The sequence below is a fragment of the Puma concolor genome, chromosome A3, assembly GCF_028749965.1.
Source record: "Puma concolor isolate L17-30 chromosome A3, mPumCon1.1.hap2, whole genome shotgun sequence".
Taxonomy (NCBI): domain Eukaryota; kingdom Metazoa; phylum Chordata; class Mammalia; order Carnivora; family Felidae; genus Puma; species Puma concolor.
In genome coordinates, this window is record NC_141669.1 from 58453795 (window position 1) to 58467219 (window position 13425).

The window sequence follows — 13425 nt, forward strand, 5'->3', positions numbered from 1 at the left end:
CGGTGCCCGTTGAATTAAGAATACGCTAGGGGCGCCTGGGTGGCTCATTCGGTTAAGCATCCGACTTCGGCTCAGGCCATGATCTCACGATCAGTGAGTTCGAGCCCCGCGTCGGGCTCTGTGCTGACAGCTCAGAGCCTGGAGCCCGTTTCAGATTCTGTGTCTCCCTCTCTCTCTGCCCCTCCCCTGTTCATGCGCTCTCTCTGTCTCAAAAATAAATAAACGTTAAAAAAAAAAAATTAAGAATACGCTCTTCATCCTGGCATTCAAGGCCTATCACCATCTGGCCTTGGCTTACCATCTATGCATGCTACAAAAACAGGACCGTGTGCTTCTTCCACATTTTCTTGCCTCTCCACGCAGTCCCAGTTAACCTCTCTCCCAAAGCCTTTCGTAATCCCCCTCGCTCCAGCTGTGCTTGCCGCACACAGCTGTGTGTACCCCAGAGGTGTGTTAATAGTTAACCCTCAGTTGGGAGTGAGGAACTCCCCGCCCTGCTGGCACTTTCATTGGACGTAAGTGTGGTGTGGTGTTGGCGGTGCCTCATGCCATGCCTAATGTCTGAACTAGCAAAACCTCTCTTTAAGTAGGAGCTGGTGTCTCGGGGGCTTCTTCCAGGCACTGGCTGCTCCATAGCTGCTCTGCCTACATGTGAGGCAAACCAAGAAATAGGATATCTGCTCTCAGCCTCCCCAACAGTTGGTATAGGGTTTAACTTTCTGTTTTCTTTTTCTCTCCTTTCTTCCCCCTTAATTCTTCTTCTTCCATTCTACCATTACATTTCTTCCATCTTTTCATAATTTTACGTGCCTCCTCCTTGTCAGTGTGTAGTACAAAAAATTGTTGACTCCTGTATTTAGACACCTTCCCCTACAATACTTAATGTGTTTTCTCTGGATTCTGGATATGTAAGTATCAAATTACAAAATACCTTAAAAGTGGTCCAGTCTGATACCACCATCACCACCACCACCATCATCTGATGTTTGAAACTCTCAATAGGTTGGAGTATTGTTCAGCAAGAATTTCCTCCTTCCTCCCACTTGGATGGGAGTACATTTACTCACCTTTTAGATTTTGATCTTGACCATGTGACCTACTTGGCCAATTAAATGAGTGGATGTGACTCAAGCAGAGGCAGCAAAATGTTTTACGGAGTTGCACTTGGACTCCTGCTTACGTGTGACTCGGCATGCCCCAGGTAGATATTGTCCTGTTGGCCTGGTATCAGAACAAAGATGAGAAATGTGTCTGAATCCGGCCTGCAGCTGCAAACCCATCTGCCTTGCTGCCTAAAGAAGACATCCCAGGCAACCCACGGACCTATAAGTGAGAAAAATAAATGCTGCTGTTGAAACTTACTGAGTCTTGGAGTCACGTGTTATGCTTTATCATTGTGGCAATAGTTGAATAATATAAACCCTCTATTCTACATCTGTTCCAGTTATCTATTTTTATGTAACAAACCACTCCAAAACATAGTGGCATAAAATTACAACCATTTTCTTATGCCCATGATTTTGTAGGCCAGAAATTCAGACTAGATCTTTGGCTGGGGTGGCTTAATGACTGGAGACGGCTGGAATAGCTCAGCCAAGGCCATATTGCTGTGGCCTCACTTCTGGCTATCTGCTGGGATCCTTGCTTCTTTTCCACATTACATCTACTGAGGCTGGAATGTCTAAGATCTTTCAGTCACACCACTGGTGCCTGTGCTAGCGTGGCTGGAATAACTGGGGCTGGTTGAGCATCTGTCTCTCTGTCTCTCGGTGTGGCTAGCTTGGGCTTCCTTACAACATAGCAATCTCAGTGTAGTCAGACTTCTCGTAGTGGTTGACTTCCCTCAGAGGGAGTGTTCTAAGAAATCTAGGCTAGAAGCTGCAAGACTTCTTCTGACCTAGCCTCAAAAGTTCCACAATATCACTTCTTTCACACGTTGGTGGCCAAGAAAGTCACTAAGGCCAGTCCTGATTCAAGGGAAGAGAGTTCACCTCCACCTCTAAAAGGGGGAGAAGCAAAAAATTTGCTGCCATCTTTGATCCACAGTAACGTCCTTAAAGCTCAAATGTGCATGCATTCTAGAACAGTGCTGCACACATATGTCACTATTCCCCAAAAATGCCTTCACTCTGAGGTCTCTTTGGACACCTCTGTTAGAAAGTTTTTGGGATCATTTAGTCATGTATTTAAAACCACGACTGCATCGTTCATCATCCATCGTGAAGAATTTGTTTCCCTCACGAAAGCAATGCTATGGATTTTTTACTTATGAAGTGCTAAGAATGGTGTTTTTCCTACATTGTCAAAGTGACTGTTTTTCACTTCCAATATACTTCTGTATTGGTTGATGGTTTGTATTATACACACTTGCAGGCTTCTGCTAGTAAAGAGATAACATCAGTTCGAATTTCACATCAGATGCCAGTTCAGTATTTCCACATTATTTCACTTGAATGATCACGGACGGCATCACTGGAATCACACAGCGGGAATTATTTTCTGCCACAAATGGACTGAAAAAGGAAAATGGTATCCCTCACAGGCAAATTTGCATTCTAGAGTACTTCTGTACCTTTACTGAGAGATACTAGATAGTTTAGCAATTAGAGCTAATAATTCTATTTCAAAAGTTAAACTCTAGTCTAATTCTTTCCATGTCAGCAAAACACAGCTTTGTAGAAAATGCAATGTGATTTTTTTAAGAAAAGAATATTTGCCTTTCAAATAGATTAGATTACTGAACAAACAAACCAAGCAAGGTGAAAATCCAAAATAATGAATAAGGTACTTTCCTTCCGTGGTGGACACCTTAGTGTGCCATGGCATTGTGGAGTCAAAGTACTGGTGACTTTGTAATCTGTAGTCCTTCCTCAAGGCTCGCCTCAATATCATCTCTACCCACAAAAAAGAAGGAAAAGAAAAAGGGGGGGTCGTAAAAATGCCCCTAGAACCAAAAGTTCAGGTTCAGACTCAGATAAACACAGTGAGTCAACACTAAAAGGGAATTTGGTCAGAGTGGGAGTAAAAGGTAGGATGAAACAGAAATAATGTTTCTATGGTTTTAGAGAAAAACTAAAGCTATGTAAACTCACATGTTCTTCTTAAACAGAACAGTGAAATAAAAGCATCAGAAGAAATGAGTTACAAGATGGGAATATAAATTAGTTGGGTGTCTGTGTTTTGTGGACAAATGTTCTAAGGGTAGAGATTTAAAAAAATTTTTTTTTAATGTTTATTTATTTTTTATTTTTGAGAGAGAGACAGAGCACGAGCAGAGGAGGGACAGAGAGAGAGGGAGATACAGAATCCAAAGCAGGCTCCAGGCTCTGAGCTGCCAGCACAGAGCCTGATGCGGGGCTTGAACTCAAACCGTGAGGTCATGACCTGAGCTGAAGTCGGCTGCTTGACCAACTGAGCCACTCAGGCGCCCCTCTAAGGGTAGAGATTTAATTCAATAATACCACTGGATGTTTACTGAGTGGCTTACTGAATATAAATCACTCTGTAAGGTCCATAGAGTGAAATACAAAAAAAAAGGAGTGTAGGTTACTTGGGGACCTGATCAAAATGCATATTCCTGAGCCTGGAGGATGGCCTAGGAACCTACATTTCAACAAGCCACTCCTCTTCTCCTGCATTACCCCACCCCACTATTCAATAAAAAAGTATTTACGAGGTACTGAATTAACAGAGTTTAGAATGAAAGAGAAATTCAAGAAAAAGTCTAGGGCTAGGCTTTCGAAGCCTATAAACCAAGTCCTTCTTACTGAGTAGGGATCTTCCTTGACTTACAGGGTTACATCCCCAAATTGAAAATATCATAAGTTGAAATGCATTTAAAATACCAAAATTATAGCCCATCATAACTTAGCTTAGCCTACCTTAAGTGTACTCAGAACATTTGCATTAACCTACAGCTGAGCAAAATCACCTATCCATGTCATTGATTGAATACTGTACTGGCACACAAAATAGAATGATTGCATAGGTGCAGAATGGTTGTTAAGTGTATTGGCTGTTGACCCTCTTGATTGTGTGGTTGACTGGGAGCTGGGGCTGCCACTGCCCCAGCGTCGTGAGAGAGGATCTTACTGCATATCGCTAGCCCAGGAAAAGATCCAAATTTAAAATTTGAAGTACTATTTCAACTGAATGCATATCAATTTCACACTATGGTAAAGTAAAAAAATAATAAGTTGAACTATCATAAGCCACACCACCTGTCCAACGCTAAGAGAAGCAGGTGGGATTAGAGGGTAGGGTAGGAAATGGATATTAATTAGAATGGGTTATGGTTCTCCCAAGAACTTATTTATAAATTTTTTTTTCAACGTTTATTTATTTTTGGGACAGAGAGAGACAGAGCATGAACGGGGGAGGGGCAGAGAGAGAGGGAGACACAGAATCGGAAACAGGCTCCAGGCTCTGAGCCATCAGCCCAGAGCCTGACGCGGGGCTCGAACTCACGGACCGCGAGATCGTGACCTGGCTGAAGTCGGACGCTTAACCGACTGCGCCACCCAGGCGCCCCTCCCAAGAACTTATTAAGCCAGTCCCTATAATTCTCTGAGGTCTGTTTGAGAAACAGTGGTGGACTTTTGAAAAGATACTAACCATACAAGTAGAACTCAATGGTGCCCAAACTTGACTCTCATCAGAATCATCTAGAAACAGTTTAGAAAGGATAGATTCCAGGGCTCCAACCCTGAAAATTTTATTTTTGTAGCACTGGGGTAGGACGAATGCATCTATATATGTTCTTATTCTTCCAGTTAACAGATTAATCTGATATAACAACCAAATCCAATGGAATCTGAAATAAAAGCAAAGCAAAGCATACTTTTGAGACCACTGGGGAAATTTCATGTATGTTAAACCTAATGCTGAGTTTCTTAAATGTGGCAACAATGTTCTGGATAGTAGGACGATGGCCTCATTCTTCGGAGAGTGAGGCGAAGTATTTAGGGATGGTGTCATGGTGTCTGCACAGCCCTCTCGGGTGGCTCGGCAAAGAGCGAGTGTGTATACATATACAGAGGGCAAAGCAGTGAGGGAGGCAAGCCGTTAATGGCTGATAAAACTAGGTGAGGAGTGTATGGATGTTAACTGTTTTGCCCTTGAGACCTTATCTTCCGGCTAACAGGTTTTCAAGATTATAAAACATTAATTATTTTTATAAGAGGGCATAAATGATGGGGGACGGGAAGTGCATGGGGTAGGAGAGCTCCATTCTTGATTTTGTTGCACAAGGGATTTGAGTACCATTACTGGAAGGGATGGGCTACAAAAGCTTGAAGCAGTGAGAGAGAGGTCACTGTGGGATACAGCTGAGGTTCTCCACTCATCTCCTTCTAGGACACACATGACAAATGATGCTTCTACTCAGCGCCCACGGCTAGGGGTGAACCTAGGCTTAGATGTAATTCCTGGCTACTGACCTGTAACATGACAGATTTTCCTCCTACTTAAGAAAGAATGTTGGCCTGCAAGTAAGCGATGTTATCACATGGATAGCCTTGAGTTCTTTCAAATTTACTTTTTTAATTTTTTTATAAAGTTATGTATTTATTTTGAGAGAGAGAGAACACGTGCACGAGAGCAGGAGAGGAGCAGAGAGAGAAAATCCCAGGCAGGCTCCACGCTGTCAGCACAGAGCCCAACACGGGCTCAAACTCACAAACTGTGAGATCATGACCTCAGCCGAAATCAAGAGTCAGGGGCTCAACCAACTGAGCCACCCAGGCACCCCTCATTCAAATGTATTTTAAAAATAATAATGCCCAGACTTCTCTATTTTTGTGTGGAAGGGGTTTGAAAATTCAACCAGTCACTATAATGCACAAAGAAAATGTAGATTATTTGCTGTCTGTAGCTGATCTAATCTTTGTCATGGGCAGTCACAGCACTAGGTCACCAAGGGGAGGAGAGGATGACTTTAACTTGACAGTGAATGTAATGGAAGTTTTTCTCCAGTTTAAATAGCTTCATGTGGATAACTCAGAGTCTGTTGGTAAGTACTCAGCATTTCAGACTTCCTCTCTATCAAGCTACTCTGCAATGATGTGGTTACAGAAAATTGTAAGAGAGGTTACACTTTTTTATAAACTGAGAAAGAGTGGTGTTTTACTAATAGGGAACATGCATGGACATGGTGGTAGATTATGAAAATAGCCCCATTCTTCACCTCTTCCTGTATCCTGACTTTTTGGTATCTTACTTTTCAGGGTCCTCTAACTCAGTCTGGGCTCAGCTGTATGGTTTTCTTTAGCCAATTGGTATAGCTGACCCAAGGCAAGCAGAGGTTTGAAATAGGCTTACACATGAGGCTTTCCTCTTGTGCCTGTGTGAGCACTATCACATGCCTACTGGGAGATATGAGACACGTGGAGCACAGCTGAGTCCTCAGTCATCATGGCAGAGGTCATCCTAGATCAACTACCAGACAGACTTCTCCAGCCAGTCAGCTGAGCTGTCTAGTCACCTGACCCCCGCCACTCAGAAATGAGAGCGATAAACACCACGGTTGTGTGCCATGGAGGTTTTGTGGTTCAGTGTTAGTCCAGATCCTCTAAGAAGCAGATGCCAAGGTGGAATAAAATGTAAAAGGATTTTATTCAGGAAATACCAATGGGAGAGAAAATAGAGAGGCAACTGTGAGCTAAGACAGCTGTCAGAAGGCCACGCAAGTCTGACCCAAATGAAGGAAAGAGGGAAGGAAAGTTGGGTAGAAATGTCTGCCATGCAGTCTAAAGAAAGTTCAACAAGGCTATGGGGAAGCTCAGTCAAAGTCAACTGTCAGAGGAGTCTCGAGCCTCCCAGGAACAGGTCTGCCTTAGTATCCCCACTACATGCAGCCATTGGCTGGGAGAAACCTATGGTAAGCATGGCCTTGGCACAAAATTGGCAGTGGGTTTCAGAGCACACTAATTGGCCAACTAGACTCATAAGTCTGCAAGGTGTTTTTTTCATGGCTGCCAAAGCTACATAGCATTATCGTGGTGAGATTTAACAGAGGCATCAAGAATCTACTTACTTGTAGAAGAGCAGCTCTTAACATGGCTGATATTGCTTCCTGAGGGGAATTTTGGAAACGAATGGGGGCACTTTTCGGCTGTCATCATGATTGAGGCAGTGCTACTGGCGTTTAGTGGGCACTAGCCAAAGATGCTTGATGTCCTGTAAATCCCTGGACCATTCTGCACAACAAACCATCCTGTGTCCTTCATGAAGTTTCAATGTCCTGTTTGATATCCACAAAGGGAATAATCTGTTTAAAATGATCTGAGCCAAGAACCTAACTCTGTTTTAGACAGAAGCATCAATTTTTTTTTTGTCCAACACAAATATGCACTGTGTCTATGATTACAGTTATTGTGGACCTTGAAGAATGATTGCTCCGTTTCAAACGTTACTAAATGTATGTGACCCATATTAGGAAATCATGCCACCAAGCAACAGTACTCGCGGTATTTGAATTGCCAAAATGATGTCCCGAGACAGTCTACATTGATCTACAATGTGCAAACATTTAGTTATTGCATTACATACCCTGTGGGATCATTCCCAGGTATGTATTTACAATAAAATATATATTATTCCATTACATTGATTTTCCTGAAATTATGTGATAGGTAAGCTATATTATTTTTAAACTTCGTTTTTGGATGAATGAAAGTGCTATGTCTGACAGGGTTAAGAACCACTCCTGTAGAATGGGGGGCCAAAAAGCCATATATGGATTATAAAAGTAAAGGGAAATGTACACCCGTAGTCATAGCAGTGTTATTCACAACAGCCAAAAAGGTAGAAGCAACCCAAGTATCTGTTGACAGGTGAATGAATAAACAAAATGTGGAGTATGTACACATATACATAACGGAATATTAAAAGGCCTCCAGGGGTGCCTGGCTGGCTCAGTTGGAAGAGCATGTGACGCTTGACCTCTGGGTCATGAGTTTGAGCCCCACAATGGGTGTAGAGATAACTTAAAAATAAAATCTTTAAAAAAAAGGGGAAGGAAATTCTGACGCATGCTACAACACAGAGGAACCTTGAAGATATTATGCTAAGTGAAATAAGCCCAGTCACAAAAGGACAAATATTGTACGACTCTACCAATACCAGTTACCTAGAGTAAGCAAATTCACAGACGGGAAGTAGAATGGTGGTTGCCATTGGCTGAGAAGGGGAAAAAGGGGGATTGTGAGTGATTGTTTAATGGATTCAGAGCTTAAGTTTTGCAAGATGAAAAGCGTTCTGGAGATGAGTTGCACTACAATATGAATATATGCTTAACACTACTAAACTTAACAACGATTAAGATGGTAAATTTTATATTATGTCTATTTTACCGCAACGAAAGAGAGAGAAAGGGAATGTAATTCCAGCCCAGGTCAGACTCTGAGAAAAACAGAAACGGATAGTAGTGTGTAATAGTGGCCATTGATGTTCGATGGATATTTAAATACAGTGTCATATAAAAGCGTATACGTATATATTTGATGTCATATTACAATTGATGAGAGATATGACACGTGGAGAACTGGGAAGTCAAAAAATATTTTACCCCAGGACAAGATTTAAAAAAATAATAAGTGGAAGAAGCGGGAGTTTAATTGGAAAGTCCTGGCGACCTCACGCCCCTTCGTGCTGTTTATCCGGCTATTGCCACCCACTCCCGGCCCGCCCTTCCCTGCTCCGGGATGTTGGGGCTGAGCCACACTTCCCACATTTCCCACATTCCCTTGCCAGCCAGCTTCCTGCGGTCCGGGAGGCACTGGTGGGGCAGAAGAAGGGGGAGGAGGGCTTCTTCCCTGCTCCTACCTCCTGTTGGGAGATGACTGACAGCAGCAGACAGCTCCAGCTTCTAGCTTCTTTCCGCAGCCCCACCTGCGCTCCCCAGGCTCGCACAGCCCCTCCGAGGGGCCAGCGCCTGCCAGCTACGTCTTCCCCAGACGCGAAGCTCCTACGGAGCCGCGCCCCTCCTGGAGGACCAAGCGCGCACCTGCAGAGAGAGGTCCAGGCGTCAGCTCTGCGGAGCCCTGCTCTGAAGCCTTGGTTTCTAGCAATACCACCTCTTCCCATTTGCTCCCCAGCCCGGTGGTAGCTGCTAGGTTATTAATCTCTGGTTTACCTCAGCATTCTTGTTTTCCCTTTCACTACCGGCCCCCCAACCACCCGCCCCCAGCCTCCTAATACCTTTGTAATCAACTACCTATATTATATTTCATCTGATGGAAATTCCTCGTGTGATTTCCTTTAAAAAATATTATTATTTATTTATTTTGAGAGAGAGAGCGAGAGAGAGAGCGCGTGAGCACAAGTGGGGGAGGGGGAGAGAAAGAGTCCCAAGCGGGCTGGGTGCTGCCAGTGTGGAGCCCCACGCGGGGCTCGAACCCACGAACCTTGAGATCATGACCTGAGCTGAAATAGATTTGGACCCAGGCGTCCTTCCTCCTCCTCCTCCCTCTTCCCCTCCCCCTCCTCCTCCCCCCTTCCCCCTCCTCCTCCTCCTTTCCCCCCTCCCCCCTCCTCTTCTTCTGACGTTTTATTTATTTCTGAGAGAGAGCACAAGCATGAGTGAGGGAGGGGCAGAGAGAGAGAGGGAGACAGTATCTGAAGCAGGCTCTGCACTGACAGCAGAGAGCCCAATGGGGGGCTCGAACTCACAAACTGTGAGATCCTGACTTGAGCCGATGTCATATGCTTAACCGACTGAGCCACCCAGGCGCCCCTCTGTAGTGTGATTTCTATTTTTCTGCCTGGATCCTGCTTGATGGAAACTTTGAAAGATATACCACATCTATCTGTCAGTAAAGTGATCTGATAGGGATGCTGCCTCCCCTTGTGTTCCTAGGAACAATCTGGTGTGGATCCCTATAGCAGCAAGATTTTGGTCTCTAGTATTTTCTACTGAAAGGAACCAGGTTCATTGGAGAGTAGCTGACAGAGAATAGGCCTCTGTTTGGAGCAGAAAGCAGAAATGGGTTAGAAAGTCTCACTGTTGTGAAGAAGCAAAAATGCTTGCAGAGATTTCTGGGACTCCCATTGGCCAAATTGTAACAACTTGAGCAGTGGGGAAAAAAATCTGTGCAAAACAAGAGTACCTAATGATACTCAAAGGAAAAAAGTGAACTATAGTACATTCAAGGACAAAGCAATTAAGAGTTTCAAATAGTGTTTGCAGAAAATGCTCTGTATGCTAATGCAAACCATACACACATCAGAGTCCGATTTAGTTAGCACCTAGGCACCACCAGTAAAATCCAGGAAGTAGCAATTCAGCTTAGTCCAAAACAATACTTGCTTGGGACAAGATCACCCTGGAAAGAGAACTTTGACCCTGTGTTTCAGTCCCAGATCATAATTCATGTATTTTATAATTCAACCAATTATTTCAGTAAGTATTTATCAAGTGGCTATTATTGTAGGCACTATTCTAGGCATCTGGGATGTAGCCGTGAAGGAAAAAAACAAAGCAAAACAAAACAAAACAACAATACAAAAACATCTGTCCTCACGAAGCTTACATTTTAGCTAGGAGAGATCAGTATGCAATAAGCCTAATAAAGAAAGAGGCTAGGGGCCCCTGGGTGGCTCAGCCGGTTAAGCATCCGACTTGCGCTCAGGTCATGATCTCACAGTTTGTGAGTTCAAGCCCCACATTGGGCTCTGTGCTGACAGCTCAGAGCCTGGAGCCTGCTTCGGATTCTGTGTCTCCCTCTCTCTCTGCCCCTCCCCTGCTCGAGCTTTGCCTGTCTCTGTCTCTCTCTCAAAAATAATAAATACACGTTAAAAAAATTAAAAATAAATAAATGAAATAAAGAAGGAGACTATGCACGTAGGTTAGAGGGTAGTAAACATTGTGGAACAGGGTGAAAAGATCAGGAGATCCAGAGGTGGGCAGTACGCAGTTTGAAATTGGAAGGCCTCATTGCAAACATGAGATTTGAGCAAAAACTGGAGGAGATGAGGAAGTTAACCAAGTGGGTATCTGGAAGGAACATTCTATATGGAGAAGAGCACGACCGGAGCCCTAACTCGGGAACGTACCGGTGTGTTCAAGGAACAGCAAGGAGGCCAGTGTGATTGGAGTGAAATGAAAAAGGGAAAGAGTGACAGGAGCTGTGGTTGGGGAGGTGTTGAGAGAACTGCCCAGACAGGGCCTTGTAGGGCATCACACTGACTTTGGCTTTTATTGTGAGTGAGAGGGAGAGCTGCTGCAGGGCTTTGGGGCATGATTCTGCTGGTTTAAAATATCTGCTGTGTTAAGAATAAGACTGTCCGGGTATCTAGAATAGAAGCAGCGGGCCTTGCTGGGAGACTGTTGTAATTATCCAAGCATGAGGTGATGGCGGCTTAGGTCAGGGCAAGTGGCACAGAAGCTGGTGAGAAATGGTTCAAGTCTGAATGTATTTTGAAGGAAGGGCCACTCTTATTTGCTAATGGATTGCACATAGGATGTGAGAGAAAGGGAAGAGACAGGGATGACTCTGAGTTTCTGGCCTAAGCAATGAGATGGATGGAACTGACATCCGCCTGAGGTGGGAAGGTTGAGAACAGCAGGGTTTTTAGGGAGGAAGATAATACATTCAGTTGTAGGGCGCCTGGGTGGCTCAGTCGGTTAAGCATCCGACTTTGGCTCAGGTCATGATCTCGAGGTTTGTGAGTTCCCACCCTGCCTCCGGCTCTGTGCTGACAGCTTGGAGCCTGGAGCCTGCTTTGGATTCTGTCTTCCTCTCTCTCTGCCCCTCCCCTGCTCGCACTCTGTCTCAAAAATAAATAAATATTTAAAAAATAATAATAAAAATAAAAGAAATTCATTGTTAGGTTTGAAATATCTATCTAGATATCCTCGTGAAGCTGTTGACTTAGTATCTACAGTTCAGGAGAGAGGTGTAGACTGATAAATACTAGTCAGGATGGGCAAGGCAAGGCTGCAGTGACAAACAATCGCACTCTCACTAGATTCACACTGGATTTCTTATGCGCAGGGCTCTGCTCCTTATCACTTTCACTGTGGAATGCAGACTGATAGAGGCTCCCCTACCTGGACTATTGCTGTGGGCAGAGGGAAAAAAAGAGCCGGAGAGCCTCACACCCGCAATGAAATGCTTCCACCTTGGAGTGGCCCATGACTCCTACTCACATTTCCTTGGGCAAGACAAGTCCTGTGGCCACAGTTCACCCCAAAGGGGTGAGAAAGTACAATTGTCTTGTGTTCCTGGCAAAAGAAGCACCAGAAATACGGGTGAGCAACATTAACGCCTACTGGAGCCGAAGGTGCACAGTAGGGAGTCACGGGCACATACATGGCATTTGAAGGCACAGGACTAGATGAGATGGCCAGGAAGTGAGTGCAGATACAGAAAACGAGAAGTCCAAGGGCTGAGCCCTGGGGGGTCACCAGTCCAGAGCCCATTGACTCCAGTCAATATAATAAGACTTTGGTTTCATAGTAATGTGTTACTACAGATGAAGTAACGAATCAACAACATTGATAACTTAGTGTAAATTGTGCTTAAGTAAGTACAACGCCAAGGTTTTAAATTTCTGTGCTGCTCGTCTACGGTTTGTTTGTTTAGATGCCTTAAAATGATTAAAGTCAATCTGGTTTATTTATTAAATTCGTAAATCTGCTTCAATTTGTGAGTTACTTGAGTAATCAGGAAGGTATTTTTTAGATTTATCATCTGCTGTTTGCTGTTTGAAGTTCTTGGGAGAATCAGATATGTTATATTTCTGACTATGGTTTGAAATCTCTAAAGGAATTTAAGGAATCAAGTTTGTAAATGTGTCTGACATTTAGGGAAAAATGAATCTTTCAAATGTATAAACTGAGAACGAATCAAAGAGAAATGGCAAGTGAGTGTTTTTCATTTTAACACAAAAATTGCTGGATTTATAAATAAATAAAATCTGCATGTTGGGCTAATAGGCTAAAATAGATTTATAGGTTTATTAGCTAATACAATATTAATGAAGACACAAGTAACATTTAGTGTTTTTTCCAGCACACAATAACACCTGTGGATGCGGAAAATCCAACCAACCCTCCTCCTCCTTCTGGTGCCCCTCATGATGGCATAGAGGCCACGTAGATGATCCTGTGGTGATACAGGGGCTTCTTGGGCATGTACCCCTCCATCTCTGCGGGTTGTCTGGGGGCTAATTCCAACCCCTCCTACCTATTCCTAGCTGCCACTATTTAGATTGGCCTATCCTCCATCTTGATGGGTGTATGTCTTTTCTAATGGTTTGAATTGACTATTCAACATTTCGAATATTGTTTGTTATTTTGGATCATGGTCAAATTCCATGCCATTTCCTTTGGTCTCAAAATCACCACAGACTGAAGTTCTTTATCCTGACCTAGGTCTCCTTTAGATAGCCAACTCTCCCAGCACCCCTGAATCTGCTCATGGG